Source organism: Triticum aestivum, chromosome 4A, assembly GCF_018294505.1.
Source record: "Triticum aestivum cultivar Chinese Spring chromosome 4A, IWGSC CS RefSeq v2.1, whole genome shotgun sequence".
NCBI classification, from domain to species: Eukaryota; Viridiplantae; Streptophyta; class Magnoliopsida; order Poales; family Poaceae; genus Triticum; species Triticum aestivum.
In genome coordinates, this window is record NC_057803.1 from 550506191 (window position 1) to 550528208 (window position 22018).

Below are 22018 nucleotides of genomic sequence, written 5' to 3' on the forward strand. Positions count from 1 at the left end.
GTATTTTGATATGGGAGATTAGGCCCTGTTAGAGGTGGTATTAAAATAAAGTTACAACATGAAAATTTTAGAGGCTGTTCTGTAGATACTTAAACACATATCACTTGTCAGGTTTCGTTTGGTATATTAAATCCTATGAAATTATCAAAGTGAGATGTACTATGTTGGACATAATTTCATGTTTGGACTTGGGTGAATGTAACCAGACTTATACTCTCAGATTTTTTCATAGTTGATGGTGTGAGGACTTATAATGTGATAAAGTATATACGTTGTTGCAACACCAAAATCAGTGAAATATATTTCCTTTTTTTGCTGCCGATGACATCTCCTGGAATCTTGACTCCATAAAGTAAGGATTTAGATAAAAGCATATGTTCATAGTTCAGTTCTTTTCTTATCTGAAACTAACATATTTTACAATGGGCATGATGGATGTTGCAGGTTCATTGATGACAGGCAAGGGTTCATGCTCGGAAATGACTACATCTTGCTCCATGTTGTCGGCTCAGCTAAAGTCATTAATCATGAGGAGATGGGACACGTCGATTGTTAGAGTACACTTGACAGGTGCATTTTGTGAAATTCTAGCCAAAAGATTGATAGCATGCTTGCCTGCTTGTTCTTTTCAGTTCAAATAAATGTTCCTTTTCGTATTGAATCCAAAGTAGCTAGCGGAGATCAAGTGAAAGGCTGTTGATTGTCCCAAAGTTCTTTCCTCTAAAAAAGAGTGTAATCTTAACCAATGATTGTTTCCAACATGCAAGGACGTGACCACACAAATTTATATATCTTAATCTCATATGCTATCAAGCTTTTCAAGTGCAGTTACTAAGCACCGCTTTTATTTAAGGAAGAAGTTGCTGATTTTTTTATTTAAATAGTTGATACCTAACTAGGTGAACGAGAAAATTTCTTTTCCCTGTTCGGGCATGTTTGCTAGTACCTAACTAGGTGAACGAGAAGATTCTTTTATTTAAATAGTTGATACCTAACTAGGTGAATGAGAAGATTTTTTTATTTGGTTGACCTAATGCAATTTGCATAATAACAAGTTTTCACTTTCCCGACGTGGGCGCAGAGTTGATCGACGCTGACTAGCACGGCTCGGTGGCGCTGTGCTCTTTAACCACTTGGAGACGGACTTCACCGTGAAGCCTGGTTGCCACGTCGCATAGATGATCGTCCAGGTGATTTCGACACCGGAGGTCGCCGAGGTGGAGGACCTTGACACCACCGTCCGGGGGAGAGAGGATTCGAGTCCACCGATGTCTGAACTCCGAGTCTAGGTAGATACATCTAGAGAAGTGGTCTGTTTAGGTTGGTGGTAGACCACTAGGGAAGGTACCCACCTTACGATGATGGTTCTGTGTGTCTGATGTTAAATGGAATCTTGAGAAGGTTCTGTGACATGTTAAATTGAATATTGAGATGGTTCAGTGGCATTCGTTTGTTTTGCATTGGACGTATTACTATTCATGAATACTACATCTAATTTTTATTTTTTTAATTCCTAAATTGTTAGTAGTAGCATGGGAAGGAAACTGAGCGCTACTAGTATATAGGATACTAGTAGCGTTGGTTGTTTACCCATGCTACTACTATTTCATTAGTAGTAGCGCGTGTATGTACTAGCAGTGGCGTGGGTGGCACACGCTACTACTAACAAAGTTAGTAGTAGCGCGGGTTTAACCCACGCTACTACTAACTATTAGCTGTAGCGCGATACTAGCAGCGTGGATACCCGCGCTGCTAGTATCCTTTTTCCTAGTAGTGCACCAATATAATCCTTAAAAAGGGCAAACTTCTTCGATATAGTGTAGTCGGGAGAATTCAAAAAGATAATAGGACTATCATGCGTGGGTGCAATAGCAACAATTTCATGTTTAACATAAGGAACTATGGCAAGTTCATCTCCATAAGCATAATTTATATTGGCATCTTGGCCACAAGCATAGCAAGCATCATCAAAAAGGGAAATTTCAAAAGAATCAACGAGATCATAACAATCATCATAGCAATCATCCTTCGGTAAGAACGAAGGGACATTAAACAATGTATGAGTTGAAGAGTTACTGTCATTAGAAGGTGGGCACGGGTAGCTAATCCGCTCTTCCTCCTTTTGTTCTTCGCTCTCCTCATCATCTTTTTCATCCAATGAGCCCACAGTTTCATCAATTTCTTCTTCCATAGACTCCTGCAAAATATTAGTCTCTTCTTGGACAATGGAGGAGTCCTCAGTATATGGTTTAACATAAGCATCAGAAGCATAATTATCATAACAATATTTAAGTATGGCAAAATTTTCAGATTTGTAAAGAGTAGCATCATACTTTCCAATCAAAGAAGCAACTTCATAAGCACCCTTAAAGCAAAAAATTCTTAAATTTATTGAACATCATAGTAATTATAAACACCCTTAGCATACGAAGATATGATTCCATTATCACTAAACTCACATTGGTAGGGAAGGTGTTTCTTAGGGTCTTCAGAACAACAAGTAAAATCATATATTTCACATAAATTCCAAGCATAGCATTGCAAATGATGAATTTGATCCAGTAAAAGTTTTCCTTTTTGAGATAAGAGGTGTCGCATATAACAAGCACGCTCATCTAAAGATTTGCCCTCAAGTAAGCTAGTTGGGGTTTCAGCACGAGCACATAGGGATCAAAGATGATCCAAGTAAAAAGCTTCAGGAGTGTGATAGATTTTGAGTGGTTGTTCAACCATTGGTGTAGTAGGTACATTTTTTTTTGGTATTTTGCGTTTCCTACCCATAACTAAAGATAGAAAACAACTAAGAACAACAAATAAAAATTACTTAGTGATAAAGCAAACAAGCACACACGAGAATATTCACCCCACACTATTGCTCCCCGGCAACAGCGCCAGAAAAAGGTCTTGATAACCCACAAGTATAGGGGATCAATTGTAGCCTCTTTCAATTAGTAAGAGTGTCGAACCCAATGAGGATATAAAGGTAGAACAAATATTCCCTCAAGTTCTATCGACCACCGATACAACTCTACGCACGCTTAACGTTCACTTTACCTAGAACAAGTATGAAACTAGAAGTACTTTGTAGGTGTGATAGGATAGATTTGCAAGATAATAAAGAGCACGTAAATAAAAAGCAGGGGCTGTTTAGATAAAGACACAACTAAATTATAGTTGAGAGCTTTTTGTCACGAGAAAGTTATTTGTCCCTAGGCAATCGATAACTAGACCGGTAATCATTATTGCAATTTTATATGAGGGAGAGGCATAAGCTAACATACTTTGTCTTCTTGGATCATATGCACTTATGATTGGAACTCTAGCAAGCATCCGCAACTACTAAAGATCATTAAGGTAAAACCCAACCATAGCATTACAAGGCATCAAGTCCCCTTTACTCCCATACGCAAACAACCTACTTACTCGGGTCTGTGCTTCTGTCACTCACGCCACCCACCACAAGCAAATCATGAACATATTGCAAACCCTACATCGGGGATCCCTCATGCTTGTGCGACACGGAGATCACCATAGGACAACACCAATAATAAAACATGCAACTCAAACCAATCACGATCACCAATTAACCCATAGGACAAAATGGATCTACTCAAACATCATAGGATAGCCATACATCACTAGGAAATAATATATAGCATTGAGCACCATGTTTAAGTAGAGATTACAGTGGATAAAAGAGGGGTTACACCGCTGCATAGAGGGGGGAAGAGTTGGTGATGATGGTGGTGAAGTGTTGGTGTAGATTGCGGTGATGATGATGGCCCCGGTGGTGTTCCGGCGCCACCGAAAGAGAGGGGGAGAGAGCCCCCTCCTTATTCTTCTTCCTTGACCTTCTCCCTAGATGGGAGAATGGTTTGCCCTCTGGTCCATGGCCTCCATGGCGGCGGAGGGGCGAGAGCCCCTCCGAGATTGGATCTGTCTCTCTCTGTTTCTGCGTTCCCTGATGCTGCCCTTTCACCGTTTCTTAAATTCCCGGAGATCTGTAATTCCGATTGGGATGAATTTTGGACACGATATCTATCCGGATATTAGCTTTCTTGCGGAGAAAGAAGGGCACCAACCGCCTTAAGGGGTGGCCACGAGGGCACAGGGCGCACCTGACCCCCTAGGGTGCACCCCCTGCCTCGTGGCCCCCTCGGGCATCATCTCGCGTTGATTCTTCTTCCCAAAAATAACATATATTCCAAAAAAATCTCCGTTAGTTTTTATCCTATTTGGACTCCATTTCATACGGATTTTCTGTGAAATAAAAAAACATGCAACAAACAGGAACTGACACTTGGCACTGGATCAATATGTTAATCCCAAAAATAGTATAAAAAGTTGCCAAAAGTATATGAAAGTTGTATAATATTTGCATGGAACAACAAAAAATTATAGATACGACGGAGACGTATCAGTCTCCTGTTACCATCGACCTTAGACGCACAGTTTGGGACCCCCTACCCGAGATCCGCCGGTTTTGACACCGACAGCTGGCTCATCAAGCGAACCCCAAAATGGAAGTTTGCAATGGTAAGCAAAATTTTCTAGTGGAATAGTAAATGGTTCATCATAAAGCATAAACGACACCCGAGACACACGTGGAACATATTTAAACCCTTTGACAAATGATTCAGTGAGAAGATGGCACTGTTCACACTTATCTGAGAGGTAAGGACCGAGACCGACATTGTGAACATATTGCTCAAATTCCTCCTTGATGCCGACCTGCACCATATATTCATCGCAAGGCCATAAGCATGTTTTGGTGGCAGCATCTCGTGTGGAACTTTCACTTTGTTCAACGTAAGAACGACGGGCAGAATTGTCACTAGAGGATGCCCCCAAGGATCGTCTCCTCGAAGAACTCCTTCCAAATAGGTTCATCATGTCCGTGTACAATTTTTCCTATGAACAAAAATCTGAATTTTTGGTCCACAAATGTTTTCCAACAAAACTTCACAAAACTAATAGCAACTACTCATAGGGATACATAGAGGCCATAACAAGCATTCAAACAACTTAGAACACTAAGAATTCAACATGCAAGCACATATATAGCAGCACCACTAAAACAAAAACTAATTGGACAAATGGTGGAGTAACATACCAAGCAACAATCTCCCGAAACAGTTTCAAAAATGGAGCTTCGAGCAAAGAGATCGAAATTGGCAGCAAAATGAGCAAGAACACGGGAGAGAGAGAGTGATTTTTTTCTGGAGGTAGGTGACAATGTGGGCTAAAGAGATAAGTGAGGGGGCCCACGTGGGGACCACAACCCCCTAGGGCACGCCAGGGGGTGCTGGCGTGCCAGGTGGGTTGTCCCCACCTGGTGCACCCCCCTTTGGTTATTTTTGCACCCAAAGTTCTTAAATATTCAGGAAAAATCATATAAAATTTTCAGGGCATTCTGAGAACTTTTATTTTTGGGTCATTTTTTATTGCACGAGAAATTCAGAAAACAGACAAAACATGGCATTTTATTTTATTTAACTAATAAAAACAGAGAATAAAAGGCAGGGACATAAAGTAGTGCTTACTAAATTCATGAACTTCATACCGTTCAAAAATGATTCATTAATAAGGTTGATCAAGTCTTATTAACAACCACTTTCGGTTAGCATGAAATCGAAGGACTTTCATAAATCACTAAGTTACCTCAATGGGGATATGCATTTCCCCAACAATAAGCATTTCATATTTCTTTTTGACAGTAGGTAGAGGTATTTGAAAACTTCCAATAGTGATTGTCAGAGATTTTTCAATAACATTAATACCATTCACTTGGAATTGTTTCTTTGGAAAGTGCACTGTATGCTCATTACCATTGATATGAAACGTGACCTTGCTTTTATTGCAATAAATAACATCCCCTGCATTATTCAAGAAGGGTCTACCAAGGATAATTGACATGTTGTCGTCCTCGGGCATCTCAAGTATAACAAAGTCAGTCAAAATAGTAACATTAGCAACAACAACGGGCACATCCTCACAGATACTGATAGGTATAGTAGTTGTTTTGTCAGCCATTTGCAAAGATATTTCAGTAGGTCTGATTTTATTCAAGTCAAGTCTTTTATATAAAGAGGAAGGCATAACACTAACACCAGCTCCTAAATCACACAAAGCAGTTTTCACATAATTCTTTTTAATAGAGCAAGGTATAGTTGGTATTCCAGGATCTCCAAGCTTTTTAGGTACTCCATCTTTAAAAGTATAATTAGCAAGCATAGTGTATATTTCAGCTTCCGGTATTTTTCTCTTATTTGTGATGATGTCTTTCATATACTTTGCATATGGAGGCATTTTGAAGATACCAGTCAAGCGAGTACGCAAAAGACTGGCCTCGGCATTTCAGCAAAGCGTTCAAATTCTTCATCATCATTATTTTTAGTTGACTTGGGTGGAAAATTCATAGGTTTTTGAACCCACGGTTCTCTTTCTTTATCGTGTTTCCTAGCCACAAAGTCTCTTTTTTGATATCTTTTACTTTTAGGTTGTGGGTTATCAAGATCAACAGGTGGTTCTATCTCAACATCATTATCTGGTTCTTTATCATTTGTTGGTTGAGAGTCTTCATGAACCTAATCATCATATTTTTCATTATCAGTAGGCGAGTGTTCATTACCAGATTGAGTTTCAACATCAGAGATAGAAGTTTCATTTTCATTGTCAAGAGGTTTTTCTATTTCAGGTTCACTAGAAGTGTGCAAAGTCCTATCATTTTTCCTTTTCTTTTTCTTTCTAGAAGGACTAGGAGAACTAGTGTTATTTCTGTGTGAATCTTGATCAATTCTTTTACAGTGTCCCTCAGGATAAAGTGGTTCCTAAGTCATTTTACCTCCTCTAGTTGCAACTCTAACAACAAAGTCATGCCTATTATGATTCATTTCATCAAGCAATTCTCTTTGAGATTTAGCAATTTGTTCTAATTGATTTGAAACATGAAGCATGCTTTCCAACATCTCTAACATCATTTGATATTCTAAATAATAAGTCACTCAAGCGAGCAATCATATCAGAATTATATTTCAATTGTTTCATAACATTTGCATTGAAGTGATCTTGTTTTCTAATGTAGTTTTCAAACTCATAAAGGCATTGCCTAGGATGCATATTGTGAGGATTATCATTGTCATTCAACTTCATAAGAGAATTTACCTCTACCACCTTAGGCAGTGGTGGTGTATTAAGCCCATGTATTTCTTCAATAGGCGGTAAAATTTTAACATCATCATCTTTAATACCTTTTTCCTTCATAAATTTCTTTGCCTCTTGCATATCTTCGGGACTGAGATATAATATACCCCTCTTCTTTGGAGTGGGTTTAGGCGGTGGTTCAGGAATAGTCCAATCATCATACTTTTTCAATATGTTATTCAATAATTCTTTAGCTTGAGCAATAGTTCGTCCCCTGAAAACACAACCATGACAACTATTTAGGAAGTCCCTAGAAGCATCGGTTAGTCCATTATAGAAGATATCAAGTATTTCTTTTTTCTTAAGAGGATGATCAGGAAAAGCATTAAGTAACTGGCAAAGCCTCCCCCAAGATTGTGGGAGACTCTCTTCTTTAGTTTGCACAAAGTTAAATATTTCCTATAAGGCAGGTTGTTTCTTATGAGCAGGAAAATATTTTTCAGAGAAGTAATAAACCATATCCTGGGGACTACGCACACAACCAGGATCAAGAGTGTTGTACCAAGATTTAGCATCACCCTTTAATGAGAAAGGAAGTAATTTGAGAATAAAGTAATAAAGAGTTTTCTCATCATGAGTAAAAAGGGTGGCTATATCATTCAACTTAGTAAGATGTGCCACAATAGTTTTAGTTTCATAACCATGGAAAGGATTGGATTCAACCAAAGTGATTAACTCTGGGTTGACAGAGAATTCATAATCCTTATCAGCAATACAGATAGGTGAAGTAGCAAACTTAGATCACATTTCATTCTAGCATTCAAAGATTTTTCTTTATACTTGCATAGTAACTTCTCTAGATCATCTCTATCATTGCAAGCAAGAATATCTCTTGTTGCTTCTTCACTCATAACATAACCTTCCGGTACCTTAGGCAATTCATATCTAGGAAGGCTAGTTCTAGCAGGTGTTTCAGGAGTTTCAGTTTCAAGCTCATCATCAGATTCAACAACATCATGTTGTATTATTCTAGCAATTTGTTTATCAAGAAATTCACCAAGTGGCACATCATCATTATCAAGCAAGGTACTAGCATCATCATAAGCATCATTCATAGTAGAAGTAGCATCATTAATAACTTGCGACATATCAAAATTAATAGCATGTGGTGGTGTTGCAAGTTTACTCATAACAGAAGGTGAATCTAAAGCAGAACTGGATGGCAGTTCCTTACCTCCCCTCGTCCTGGAGGGAAATATCTTAGTCTTTGGATCCTTAAGATTCTTCATAGTCATAAATTGATAATAATCCCAAGTGACTCAACAAATATAGCTATGCTCCCCGGCAACGGCGCCAGAAAAAGGTCTTGATAACCCACAAGTATAGGGGATCACAATAGTTTTCGAGGGTAGAGTATTCAACCCAAATTTATAGATTCAACACAAGGGGAGCCGAAGAATATTTGAAGGTATTAGCGGTTGAGTTGTCAATTAAACCACCCCCGGAGATTAATTATCTTCAGCAAAGTGATCAGTAGCAAAGTAGTTTGATAGTTTTGATAATAGTGACAACAGCAATGGTAACAGTAACAGTGATAGCAGTAGTTTGTAACAAGTGTAACAGTGATGATAGCAATATTAACACAACAAGAACAATAAGGATAAATTCATAGGCATTGGATCGGTGACTTGTTGGATGATATTCATCATGTGACAGTTATAACCTAAGGCGATACAACACTAGCTCCAGTTCATCGATATAATGTAGGCATGTATTCCAGAAATAGTCATGCGTGGTTTATTAAAAGAACTTGCATGACATCTTTTGTCGTACCCTCCCCTGGCAGCGGGGTCCATATTGGAAAATAAGGGATATTAAGGCCTCCTTTTAATAGAGAACTGGAGCAAAGCATTAACACATAGTGAATACATGAACTCCTTAAACTACGGTCATCACCGGGAGTGGGCCCAGTTGTTGCTACTCCGGGGTTGACGGATCATAACACGTAGTAGGTGACTATAACTTGCAAGATCGGATCTAAAACATGGATATAATGATGAATTCATAAACGGTTCAGATTTGAAATCATGGCACCCGGGCCGAAAGCGACAAGCATTAAGCATGTCAAAGTCATAGCAACATCAATCTAAGAACATAGTGGATACTAGGGATCAAGCCCTAACAAAACTAACTCGATTACATGATGAATCTCATCCAACTCCTCACCGACCAGTGAGCCTACAAAAGAATTACTCACTCCCGATGGGGAGTGAGGGAGTCCTGGATTAGGGGGTCTCCGGACAGCCGGACTATATCCTTTGGCCGGACTGTTAGACTAAGAAGATACAAGATTGAAGACTTCGTCTCGTGTGCGGATGGGACTCTACTTGGCGTGGAAGGCAAGCTAGGCAATACGGATATGTATATCTCCTCCTTTGTAACTGACCTTGTGTAACCCTAGCCCTTTCCGATGTCTATATAAACTAGAGGGTTTTGGTCCGTAGGACAACAGACAATCGTACCATAGGCTAGCTTCTAGGGTTTAGCCTATCTGATCTCGTGGTAGATCTACTCTTGTACTACCCATATCATCAATATTAATCAAGCAGGACGTAGGGTTTTACCTCCATCAAGAGGGCCCAAACCTGGGTAAAACTTCATGTCCCCTGCCTCCTGTTACCATCCGCCTAGACGCACAGTTCGGGACCCCCTACCCGAGATCCGCCGGTTTTGACACCGACATTGGTGCTTTCATTGAGAGTTCCTCTGTGTCATCGCCGTTAGGCTTGATGGCTCCTACTATCATCGATAGCGATGCAGTCTAGGGTGAGACTTTCCTCCCCGGACAGATCTTTGTGTTCGGCGGCTTTGCACTGCGGGCCAATTCGCTTGGCCATCTAGAGCAGATTGAGAGTTACGCCCCTGGCCACCAGGTCAGGTTTAGAAGCTTAAACTACACGGCCGATGTCCACGGAGACTTGATCTTCGACGGATTCAAGCCTCTGCCTTGTGCGTCACGCGGTCACGATGAGTACGATTTAGCTCTACCATCAGATAGTGTTCAGGAGATCGCACCGGCAGCCGCTCCGACCCTCAATTCGGAGCCAGTTGCGCCATCCATGGACGGGTGGATGGACCCCGCCACGGAGGCCTTACCCTCAGCGGCGATCGAGCCGAACATCGACCTTACCTTGCACGAGAGCCGTATTGTTAAACTGCCGGATCTTTCTTCGGCCACAGACTCTGAACCGCCTGCACCCATTCCTATCGAATCCGATTGTGCGCCGATCATGGAGTTTACCTCCACGGATATCTTTCAGCACTCGCCCTTCGGCGATATGCTGAACTCATTAAGGTCTCTCTCCTTGCCAGGAGGATCCTGGCCGAACTATGTCCAGCAGGACTGGGACGCGGACGATGAAGAAATTCACGGCCCACCCACCACCCACTTAGTAGCCACTGTCGATGACTTAACCGACATGCTCGACTTCGACTCCGAAGACATCGATGGTATGGACAATGATGCGAGAGACGAAGAGGAACCACTGCCCACAGGGCAGTGGACAGCCACCTCATCATACGATATATACATGGTGGACACACCCAAAGAAGGCAATGGCGATGAGACAGCGGAGGATGACCCCTCTAAGAAGCAACCCAAGCACCGACGTCAGCGGCGCCGCTCTAAGTCCCACCAAAGCAAAAGTGGTGATACCGGCATAGGAGGTAATAACACTCCGGATAGTGCCGAAGACAACAACAACCTCCTCCAGCAAGAGTTAGAGCAGGAGGATGGAGGAGCCAGCCCTCCTGAGAGAGCGACAGATGGAGAAGCGGAGGATGATAATTACATGCCCCCCTTCGAAGATGAGGCAAGCCTCGGCGATGACAAATTCACCGTGCCAGAGGATCCCGTCGAACAAGAGCGCTTCAAGCGCCGGCTTATGGCCACGGCAAATAGCCTTAAGAAAAAGCAGCAGCAGCTTCAAGCTGATCAAGATCTGCTAGCTGATAGATGGACTGAAGTCCTCGCGGCCGAGGAATATAAACTCGAGCGCCCCTCCAAGAGTTACCCAAAATGCAGGTTGCTACCTCGACTGGAGGAAGAAGCGTATGACGCGGCTGATCGGCCACCTCGTGGCCATGATAGAGAGGCATTCCAGCCAAAAGCTCAGCTGGCACCTCGACGCCATTCAAATAAAAAAGCATGGGGAAACACACTAGACCTGCGAGATGTATTGGAGGACAAAGCAAAACATGCAAGATCGATCTACGGATCATGAGGGCGCGCCACTATGTGAGACGATAAACGTCACGCCGGATACAGTAAAAGTAAATCCGGACGGGCCGAACACAGCGAGCAAGACCCATTCGAGCTGCGTCGTGATATAGCCCAATACAGAGGCGCCACACACCCCTTATGCTTCACAGACGAAGTAATGGATCATCAAATCCCAGAAGGTTTCAAACCTGTAAATATTGAATCATACGACGGCACAACAGATCCTGCGGTATGGATCGAGGATTACCTCCTCCACATCCACATGGCCCGCGGTGATGACTAACACGCCATCAAATACCTCCCACTAAAGCTCAAAGGACCAGCGCAGCATTGGCTTAACAGCCTGCCAGCAGAGTCCATTAGCTGTTGGGAAGATCTGGAAGCCGCATTCCTCGACAACTTTCAGGGCACTTATGTGCGACCACCAGATGCCGATGACTTGAGCCACATAATTCAGCAGCCAGAAGAATCGGCCAGGCAATTCTGGACTCGGTTCCTAACAAAGAAAAATCAAATCGTCGACTGTCCGGATGCAGAGGCCCTAGCAGCTTTCAAACACAACATCCGCAACGAGTGGCTAGCCCGGCACCTTGGTCAGGAAGAGCCGAAATCTATGGCATCCCTCACGACACTCATGACCCGCTTTTGTGCAGGAGAAGACAGCTGGCTGGCTCGCAGTAACAATATGTCAAAGAACCATGGTACTTCGGATACCAAGGACGGCAATAGCAGGTCACGTCGCAACAAACATAAGCGCCGCATTAACAGCGATAATACTGAAGATACGGCAGTCAATGCCGGATTCAAAGGCTCTAAACCCGGTCAGCGGAAAAAGCCATTCAAAAGAAGCACTCCAGGCCCGTCCAGTTTGGACCATATACTCGATCACTCACGCCAAATACACGACACCCCCGACAAGCCAGCCAACCACACCAACAGGGATTGTTGGGTGTTCAAGCAGGCCGACAAAGCTAATTGCCGAAGACAAAGATAAGGGGCCACATAGCAATGACGGGGAAGAGCCCCAGCAGCCGAATACCGAAGGACAGAAGAGGTTCCCCCCACAAGTGCGGACGGTGAACATGATATACGCAACCCACATCCCCAAGAGGGAGCGGAAGCGTGCGCTCAAGGACGTATATGTGTTGGAGCCAGTCGCCCCAAAGTTCAACCCATGGTCCTCCTATCCGATCACCTTCGATCGTAGGGACCACCCCACTAGTATCCGTCATGGCGGATTCGCCGCACTGGTCCTAGACCCAATCATTGACGGATTTCACCTCACTCGAGTCCTTATGGATGGCGGCAGCAGCCTGAACCTGCTTTATCAGGACACAATGCGCAAAATGGGTATAGACCCCTCAAGGATCAAACCCACGAAAATGAGCTTTAAAGGCGTCATTCCAGGTGTAGAGGCCCATTGCACAGGTTCAATTACACTAGAAGTGGTCTTCGGATCCCCGGATAACTTCCGAAGCGAAGAATTAATCTTTGATATAGTCCCGTTCCGCAGGGGTTATCATGCACTGCTCGGGCAAACCGCATTTGCGAGATTCAATGCGGTACCGCTTTATGCATACCTTAAGCTCAAGATGCCAGGACCTCATGGGGTTATTACAGTTAATGGAAACATAGAGCGCTCTCTCCAAATAGAGGAGCACACTATGGCCCTCGCAGCAGAAGCGCAAAGCAGCCTCTCAAGGCAATCCACCAGTTCGGTGTTTCAAGACCCGGACACCTTCAAGCGCGCTCGGAATAATCGGCAACTAGACCACCTGGCACGATCTGAGCTCGCGTAGCAATGCGGCCCCCACCCCAGTCCCAGCCAAACGGTGAAATCCGTGCCACGCGTACATAATTATGCATTAAAAATACCATGGGCACAGGTGGGGAGGGGGCACAACTACTGCACGCTCCAAGACACGGCCTAAACCGCACTAGGGGCTTCCTGCTTTGTTATTTTTCTCTTTCAGGACTTTAATCTCTGGAAACCTTGTCTGGCAGCATGATTGCCGAACACATGATGCAGCAACCAAGAGAGGCAGAAAGCTACATCACACCACGGAACTCCCAGGTGGATTACGATAACGAGTGAAATATTTGCTTTAATACTATTCCTCAGCTTGCCCTTGGAAGGGACATAGTCCTACTTTTTGCTTATCGAACTATCTATATCATTTTGCTTTAACACACCTCTTTGAATAAACAACGCATAACATTATGACTATTATTGCATTCTTGTTATATATATATATGTGTTCATTAATGACACCTTGCAACCGTACACTTTGGTATGGCCAACACACCAGGGGCTTAAGTACCCCACAATATGGTGTGAGAAGTTCGAACACTTTCACAAGTGCGGCACTCCGAACTTATAGCATTATATGCATCAGCTCCGAATCATGTCTTTGGTCAAATGTTGGGTTTGCTCGGCTCCTATGTTTTGGTACCTTACGTTCCGCTCTATCGTCTAAGGTAGCGCTAGGAGAACTACTGCGATTGTGCCTCGATTCTGCTGGGCTAAGCACCTCAGTAGAGAAAGCTAAAACTGACTGTCATGATAAGGCGAGAGACTGGTCGCTGTTCGGCGAGGTTTCGAGTCCCTAAAGACTTATGCTGCTTAGAGCGAGGAGCCGGTCCTGTCCGGCTTAAAGGTGTGTATCGCGCCCCGAATTCGGCCTTCCAAATACTAGGGGCTTTGCCAAAATTTAAAATTATAGAATTCTATGGCTAAGTGAGAGTGATAAAGCATTATTAGTCCAGTTGCCTTGTTCGTTGTGCTGAGCACCTCCCTCAAAGGACCCAAAAATGGGAACAAGAGTGATCAGGTTTATCCCGAACACCCCAGCACTTGCGGCATGGGGGCAGAAGCCGAGGACTAGCCATCTCTCAGATTGGATAAACAGCCAAACAGAAGATAATATTTTAAATTCAAACAAGCGTTGCATAGCGCATATGAAACAAGTTTTCATCATACAGGATCACACGAGCACGTTTACTCAAATATTACATCCTTTGAACATTCGTCCGCTACAAGACGGGCACCCTTCAGGACACCCTCATAATAAATTTCGGGGGTGCGATGCTCGTTGCCCTGCGGTGGTCCCTCCTTGATCAGCTTCACGGCGTCTAGCTTGGCCCATTGCACCTTCACGCGGGCGAAAGCCCGGCGTGCACCTTCGATGTAGACAGACCGCTTGACGACCTCCAGTCGTGGACAGGCGTCCACAAGCCGCCTCACCAGGCCAACATAGCTGTTCGGAAGGGCGTCGCCAGGCCACAGCCGGACTATAAAGCCCTTCATGGCCTGTTCGGCCGCTTTGTGTAGCTCGACCAGCTGCTTCAGCTGGTCGCTCATAGGCACCGGGTGTTCGGTCCCAGTATACTGAGACCAGAACAACTTCTCCGTTGAGCTTCCCTCCCCGGCCTAGTAAAACTGTGCGGCATCCGACACGCTGCGGGGCAAATCTGTGAATGCCCCTGGAGAGCTCCGGATTCGGGTAAGTAATAGGTAATTTACTTTCCCATGCTTGCTTTGCATATAGAATGCCTTACCCGCCATTATTTTCTTCATCGCGTCAATCTCCTGGAGGGCCTTTTGGGCTTCGGCCTTGGCACTTTTTGCGGTCTCGAGGGCCACAGCAAGCTCAGACTCTCGCGTCTTCGAGTCAAGCTCCAATGCCTCATGCTTCGTCACGAGAGCCTGTAGCTCTTGCTGCACCTCGCCCACCCGAGTCTCTTGCCTTTCCCGCTTGGTGCGCTCCTTGGCCGCTTTATCTTCGGCCTCGGACAACGCTTGCCTTAGGGTTGCCACTTCGGTCGTGGCCCCTGGCAAATTCATGATGATCCTGTCATTTTGCAATCGCATTCTTTTTATACATATCCATAAACTAGGTATTACTTACCTTTGTTCTCCTCGAGCTGCCTCTTGGCAAGGTCGAGCTCGTCCTGGGACCCTTTAAGGTCCTGCTTCAGTACCGCGACCTCCGCAGTCAGTGCGGCAGATGCTAGCAGCGAAGCCTGCATATGCATATTGACATACTTATATTAGACTCCTGCGATATTGTTTGATCCTCTGTTCGGCTTTTCTTTGTGAATACCGAACAAAGCATCAGGGGCTACTGTCTATGCGGTAATATTTTTCCTATATTTTAAACACTTACCTCAAAGCCTGTTAGGAGGCTGGCACAGGCTTCAGTCAGTTCGCTCTTGGCGGACTGAACCTTCTGGACCACCGCACTCATAAGAGTACGGTGCTCCTCGTCGATGGAAGCGCTGCGAAGCGCTTCCAGCAGATTGTCCGGCGCCTCTGGATGGGCAGAGGTCACCGGTACAGGCATCTTGCCCCTCTTGGAAGAAGGCCGCCTGCCCGAGTCTGGAACCACTGGAGGTTCCGGCGCGGTGTTCGGCTGAGGGCCGAACTCGGAGCCCTCCGGGGCCCTGTCCCCTCTGCTCCTGGAGTCCGGAAGGTCGCCTTGAGGCGCCTCCAAAACTGTCTCCCCTCGACCCGGTGCCTCGTGAGACAATACCTCAGCATCGTCCGCAGGGTAAGGGGAGGTGGCGGTCGGAAGTGGATCGCTATCCATATCTGACGAGCCCAGGGAGCCGTCCGACGATACATTGATATGGGCTCGTGGCAGCCTGCATAATCATATTCAGCGTTAGGGGAAGCAGTGCAACAGAGGAATGCTATGAGTCACTCTAGTATTCGAATACTTACGACTTCCCTAGGGGCTTGACCCTGGGAAGCCACTCGTCTTGGCCATCGGCGGCGGTGGTAGAACTATCCGGAAGGAGAGTCCTTCCCTTCTTAGACCCTTCGGCCTCCCCAGTTGGGGCGGCCTTCCTCTTCTTGTCTCCCCCGTCTGGAGGGGGAGCATCTTCTTCTGCCTCCTCGTCTTCGGGGGAGGAGTGTGCCGTAGAGTCATCAGACGGTGAGTCCAATGATGCCTGGCATCGGGAACTCTTTCGGGTTCCCTTGGCCTTCTTGGTCTTCTCCGGCACCGTATAAGGAGCCGGAGTCAGCATCTTCGCCAGGAGAGCGTCTGCTGGGCCTTCGGGCCTTCGGGCAAAGGAGCCGGACAGTCGATCTGTCCGGCTGTCTCTTCCTGTCAAAGGTACGGGAGCTTAGATCCCACATAGAATCAAACTATGGAAAACAAGTATCCTGTGAGAGGTAAAACAGCTTACCGCGTTGGCTTGGCGCTTCGTGCAGAATCTGCAGTCCTTGGTAGTGGGAGGGGGAACCTCGACGCTCTTGAATAGCACCTTCCAGGCATCTTCGTGAGTTGTGTCGAAGAGCCTGTTCAGAGTTTGGTGCTGGTCCAGGTCGAACTCCCACAAGTTGAAAGCCCGTTGTTGGCACGGGAGGATCCGGCGGATGAGCATGACCTGGACTACGTTGACAAGTTTGAGCTTCTTGTTCACCATGTTTTGAATACATGTTTGGAGTCCGGTCAGCTCTCCCGAACTACCCCAGGACCAACCCTTCTCTTGCCAGGAGGTCAGCCGCGTGGGGATGCCAGATCGGAACTCGGGGGCGGCTGCCCATTTAGGGTCACGCGGCTCAGTGATGTAGAACCACCCCGATTGCCACCCCTTTATGGTCTCCATGAAGGAGCCCTCGAGCCATGTGACGTTGGGCATATTGCCCACCATGGCGCCTCCGCACTCCGCTCGGCAGCCGCTCACTGCCTTCGGCTTGACATTGAAGGTCTTCACCCATAAGCCGAAGTGGGGCTTGATGCGGAGGAAGGCCTCGCACAAGACGATAAACGCCGAGATGTTGAGGATGAAGTTCGGGGCCAGATCGTGGAAATCCAGGCCGTAGTAGAACATGAGCCCCCGGACGAATGGGTGGAGAGGGAATCCCAGTCCGTGGAGGAAATGGGTAAGGAACACTACCATCTCATGGGGCCTGGGGGTGGGGATGAGCTGCCCCTCTTCTGGGAGCCGGTGCGCGATGTCGTCGAGCAGGTATCCGGCTCTCCTCAGCTTCTTGATGTGTCCCTCCGTGATGGAGGAGACCATCCACCTGCCTCCCGCTCCGGACATGGTTGGAGAGGGTTGAGGTGGGAAATGCGGACTTGGGCGCTGGAGCTCGAGTGTGCGAAAATGGATGAGCAAAGAAGGAAGAAGGCGTGGATGAAAAGGTAAATCCTTATCCCTTTATATGGGCGGACGAAACTATGCATCCCCACTAGCCTGGTAAAACTCACTTATCCCCCAAACACCGTAATTGATGGCGTGGTTGGGTTACCCACACCCGTATTGATGAGAATCCCATGATAAGGGGACACGATCTCTGCTTTGACGAGACATGTCAAAAAACTGCCTCACGTTATGTGCGGGGCTAGTTAAAGGAAACGATTCGAATAATCACCGGGCCATGACATAATGTCGTGTTGCCAAAACAAGTCAGCAAATTAGATTTGCAAAAATATTATTCTCTCTGCGGTGGTATGTGGAACTTATTTTGCAGGGTCGGACACTATCCTTGTATTCAAATTCTTCCATGGTGTATTCGGAGGAGGAACCCGCCTTGCAATGCCGAAAATAATGCTGCGCGCCAGACTCATCGTCATTGAAAGCCTGGTTCAGGGGCTACTAAGGGAGTCCTGGATTAGGGGGTCTCCGGACAACCGGACTATATCCTTTGGCCGAACTGTTAGACTATGAAGATACAAGATTGAAGACTTTGTCTCGTGTCCGGATGGGACTCTACTTGGCGTGGAAGGCAAGCTAGGCAATACGGATATGTATATCTCCTCCTTTGTAACCGACCTTGTGTAACCCTAGCCCTTTTCGGTGTCTATATAAACCGGAGGGTTTTAGTCCGTAGGACAACAGACAATCATACCATAGGCTAGCTTCTAGGGTTTAGCCTCTCTGATCTCATGGTAGATCTACTCTTGTACTACCCATATCATCAATATTAATCAAGCTAGACATAGGGTTTTACCTCCATCAAGAGGGCCTGAACCTGGGTAAAACTTCGTGTCCCCTGCCTCCTATTACCATCCGCCTAGACGCAAAGTTCAGGACCCCCTACCCGAGATCCGTCGGTTTTGACACCGACAGGGAGCATCATGGAATTGGCGATGGAGATAGGGTGGTGATGACGAAGATCGAATATCCCCCTCTCCGGAGCCCCAAACGGACTCTAGATCTGCCCTCCGAGGAAGAACAGGGCTTGGCAGAGGCTCCGTCTCGTGGATCATGATAATTCTTTTTCCTTGATTTTTTTTCTAGAAATATGTGAATTTATAGTATTAGGGGGGTCATCAGCCGGGCCACCAGGTGGGTACAACCCACTTGGGCACGCCAGGAGAGGGGGGCGCGCCCTGGTGGGTTGTGCCCACCCAGGTGCCCCTCTCCGGCAGATCTTGGCTCCATAAATTCTCTTTATTGATATAAAAAATCCTCAAAAAGTTTCATTCCATTCTGAGAACATTTATTTCTGCACAAAAACAACACCATGGTAGTTCTGCTGAAAACAACGTCAGTCCGGGGTTAGTTTCATTCAAATCATGCAAATTAGAGTCCAAAACAAGAGGAAAACCGTGAGAAAAAGTAGATACATTGGAGAAGTATCAAGGTTGCTTCGAGCTTGAGAATAATTCAAGCCTCGAGGATCTTGCTTCTGCAGCTCTTGCTTCACCTAGTATGTGCAACTCCTTTTCTTTTTATTTTAAATTCTTGAGCCATGTTTTTTTAACTTGTTCCTGTCATGTGTTTTTGTTTTTGTTCCTGACTTTTTTTCCTTTTTACTATGCTTTTCGTGTTCTTGCAGATGTGTCCATAGAGGAGGAAGCTGTAAACACCATAAACGATGTTCTATCTGAGTTGGGTTTATCAGAAAACACTGTTGCTGCCGAGCAGGGGGCTCCATCAGTCGAAGGTTGTGATTCCGTTCCGGATCCTTTGTGCTCTCTTCAGATGTCAGAGACGCAGTCGTAGTCTATTGATGGCACTGAACCTGTCACGCAACCTGAGGATGTGCCTCTTCAGCTTCTTTTGAAGGACCAACACAAGAGGAAGAAGCATGAAATTTTTGACAAGAAGATGGTGACCCGCCTTCAGAAATGTTCTGATGTTCCTGAATCTGTTGATGTTCCTGAGCTCATGGTTGGGCATTGCTCTGTTGCTGAGGAAGACATGTCGTGTGGCACCGATGGCATGGTTGTTCCTATGAAGAAGAAAATCAAGAAGACTGCTGCGAGGAAGCATTTAGTTGGTGAAGTTACTCTCGGAGGAGCCCACGTGTTTCAAGGGCTGCAGAACTTGTTGAAGAGGAAGAGCTAGCCCTTGGTGGTACGCCACGCCATAGTCCTTGTGTGCTTGCCACTGCGGAGCCTACACCTTCTCCGCTTGGTGCTTGTGCATCTGGTAAGGGGAAGAAATGCGGCGTTAAGTGCAAGGTTGCACCTTCAAAGGTCAACAAGGGTGTCAAGAAGCGTTCTCGTGTTAATCCAGACGACAAGGATGATGCTGATTTCAACGCTGATGACGAGGATGACGATGATGATGATGCTACCGATAATCAGGTACGAATCTCTCATGTTCACTCCTTTTGAGAGCATTTGTACATTTGTTGTAGTTTTTGTGTTTGTAGCACTGCCTAGGCGTACATAGCTGACCTTCTGCTTCATATAGGCGAATAAATTAGCTGAACTGCTTGGCTTATATGGTATTACTGCCTTTGTGTACATAGGTGAACTTCTGGATATACATAAGAAATTAGGTTAACTTGTTGGTATACATGTTATATTACTGCCTTGGTGTACATGGTTGAACTTCTACTACGTAAATTTCTAACATTTTGAAAGCCTGTTAACTTCTGGTCATACATGGTTGTACTGCCTATGTAGACATAGTTGGACTTCTGAAATTGTAAGTGCATCTAGTGCCCCTTAGTGATTTTGGTGTATTGAAGACTTATAGGTTAAGGGACTGATGCGTTTTTGAGTGTACACAGGTCTATAAGTCTATGAGGAGTTTGATATTTACAGAGAAAGTCGACCCCTAAAAATGAAGTTCTTCGACTGAAGACTTTGGATTTCTGAAGACTTTGAAAGTGAAGAGATTGGTGTGATCTTGAAGACTTGGTATTCATTCGAGGAACATGAAGCGTGAAGACTTTTGTTTTCATAGTTTCATTTTCTCTTTCTTGAGTCATAGGAAACACTGTACTGTTAAAGGGGGTCGAGGAAATACTAAGGAAACTTTTTGAAGTGATGCTCAACTCAAAATCCTACACCTACCAATCCCTTCGAGTGAAGCCATTGGAAATCTCATACAGTTTAGTCAAATTTCTTCAGTGAGAGAGGCGAAGCTCTTCTGGTGTCTGAGGAATTTGTTCTGACTAAGGAGTTAGGAATTCGCAAGTGCGGATTGCCTACAAGTGAGGAACATGATAGCCCTGAGGAATTTGTTAGACAAATTTCCGACCGTTGCTGTGCTACGCGCCAGCTGTCCCAAAATATCCTTCCACCTAACGGTCATATCATTGAAGGGCATTTATGTCTTATCATGTCGGGCTGCTCCCTAGGCTATAAATAGCCCCCCCTACAACCACTAGCTGGTTGGCTGCTCCGAGAGAAACTGACACTTGTCATTTGAGAGCATCCCATCCTCTGAGGACTTTGAGCGAAAATCATCAAGTGAGGAAAACCCAAACCCAAACACCTACAAACCCAAAGTGATTGAGCATCACTGAAGAGATTGATCCTGCGTGGATCCAACGCTTGTTACCTTTGAAAACTGTGCATCTTCCAGATGGTTAGGCGTCATGGTCTAGAGCATCTAAGAGGTAATTGTGGATCACCGAGTGACCGAGTCTGTGAAGGTTTCGAAGTCACCTGAAGACTTACCACGAGAGAATTGGCGAGGTCTGTGTGACCTTAGCTCAAGGGGAATATGGTGAGGACTGAGTGTTCTAGACTGCATGTTCAGGACAGGGTGTCCGGGACTGTGTGTCCTCAGGTTTGAATACCTAGCCGCCCTAACCAGACGTACAACTATCACAACAGTTGGAACTAGTCTACCAAATCATTGTCTTCATCGAGCTAACTGTTTCTAATTCCTCAACCCTTTCATTTCCTCATTACAATGTGTGTGCTTGTTCATATCTGTTCAAAGACTTTGACTGAAGACTTTCTCAATTTCCTCAGTTCAATTTCTTCAGTCTGTTTGTCTTCATCCTGTTTTATCCCGTGCTTACGCTTTCTGTACTCTGCGCTTGTTTTCATTTCATCATGAAGACCATGATCATGTTCTGTTATGTTTACTTCTCAGTACTTATTCTGTTGCAAGTAATTCTTCGCTCAGGAATTTCCTCGCCTAGAAATTCCTCAGTGAAGAATTCATAAAAATTGTCTATTCACCCCCCCTCTAGTTGACTTAACGCACTTTCAATCGGTATCAGAGCAAGGTGCTCCCTTGTTCTGCGTGATTTTGGTTTAACCGCCTGGAGTTTTAGTTATGTCGACCGCAGGTATGATCAAGGTTTCTATTGGGTGTCCTACCTTTGATGGGATGGACAACCCCTACTGGAAGAACAAGATGCGCATGCATCTTGAGGCAATTGAT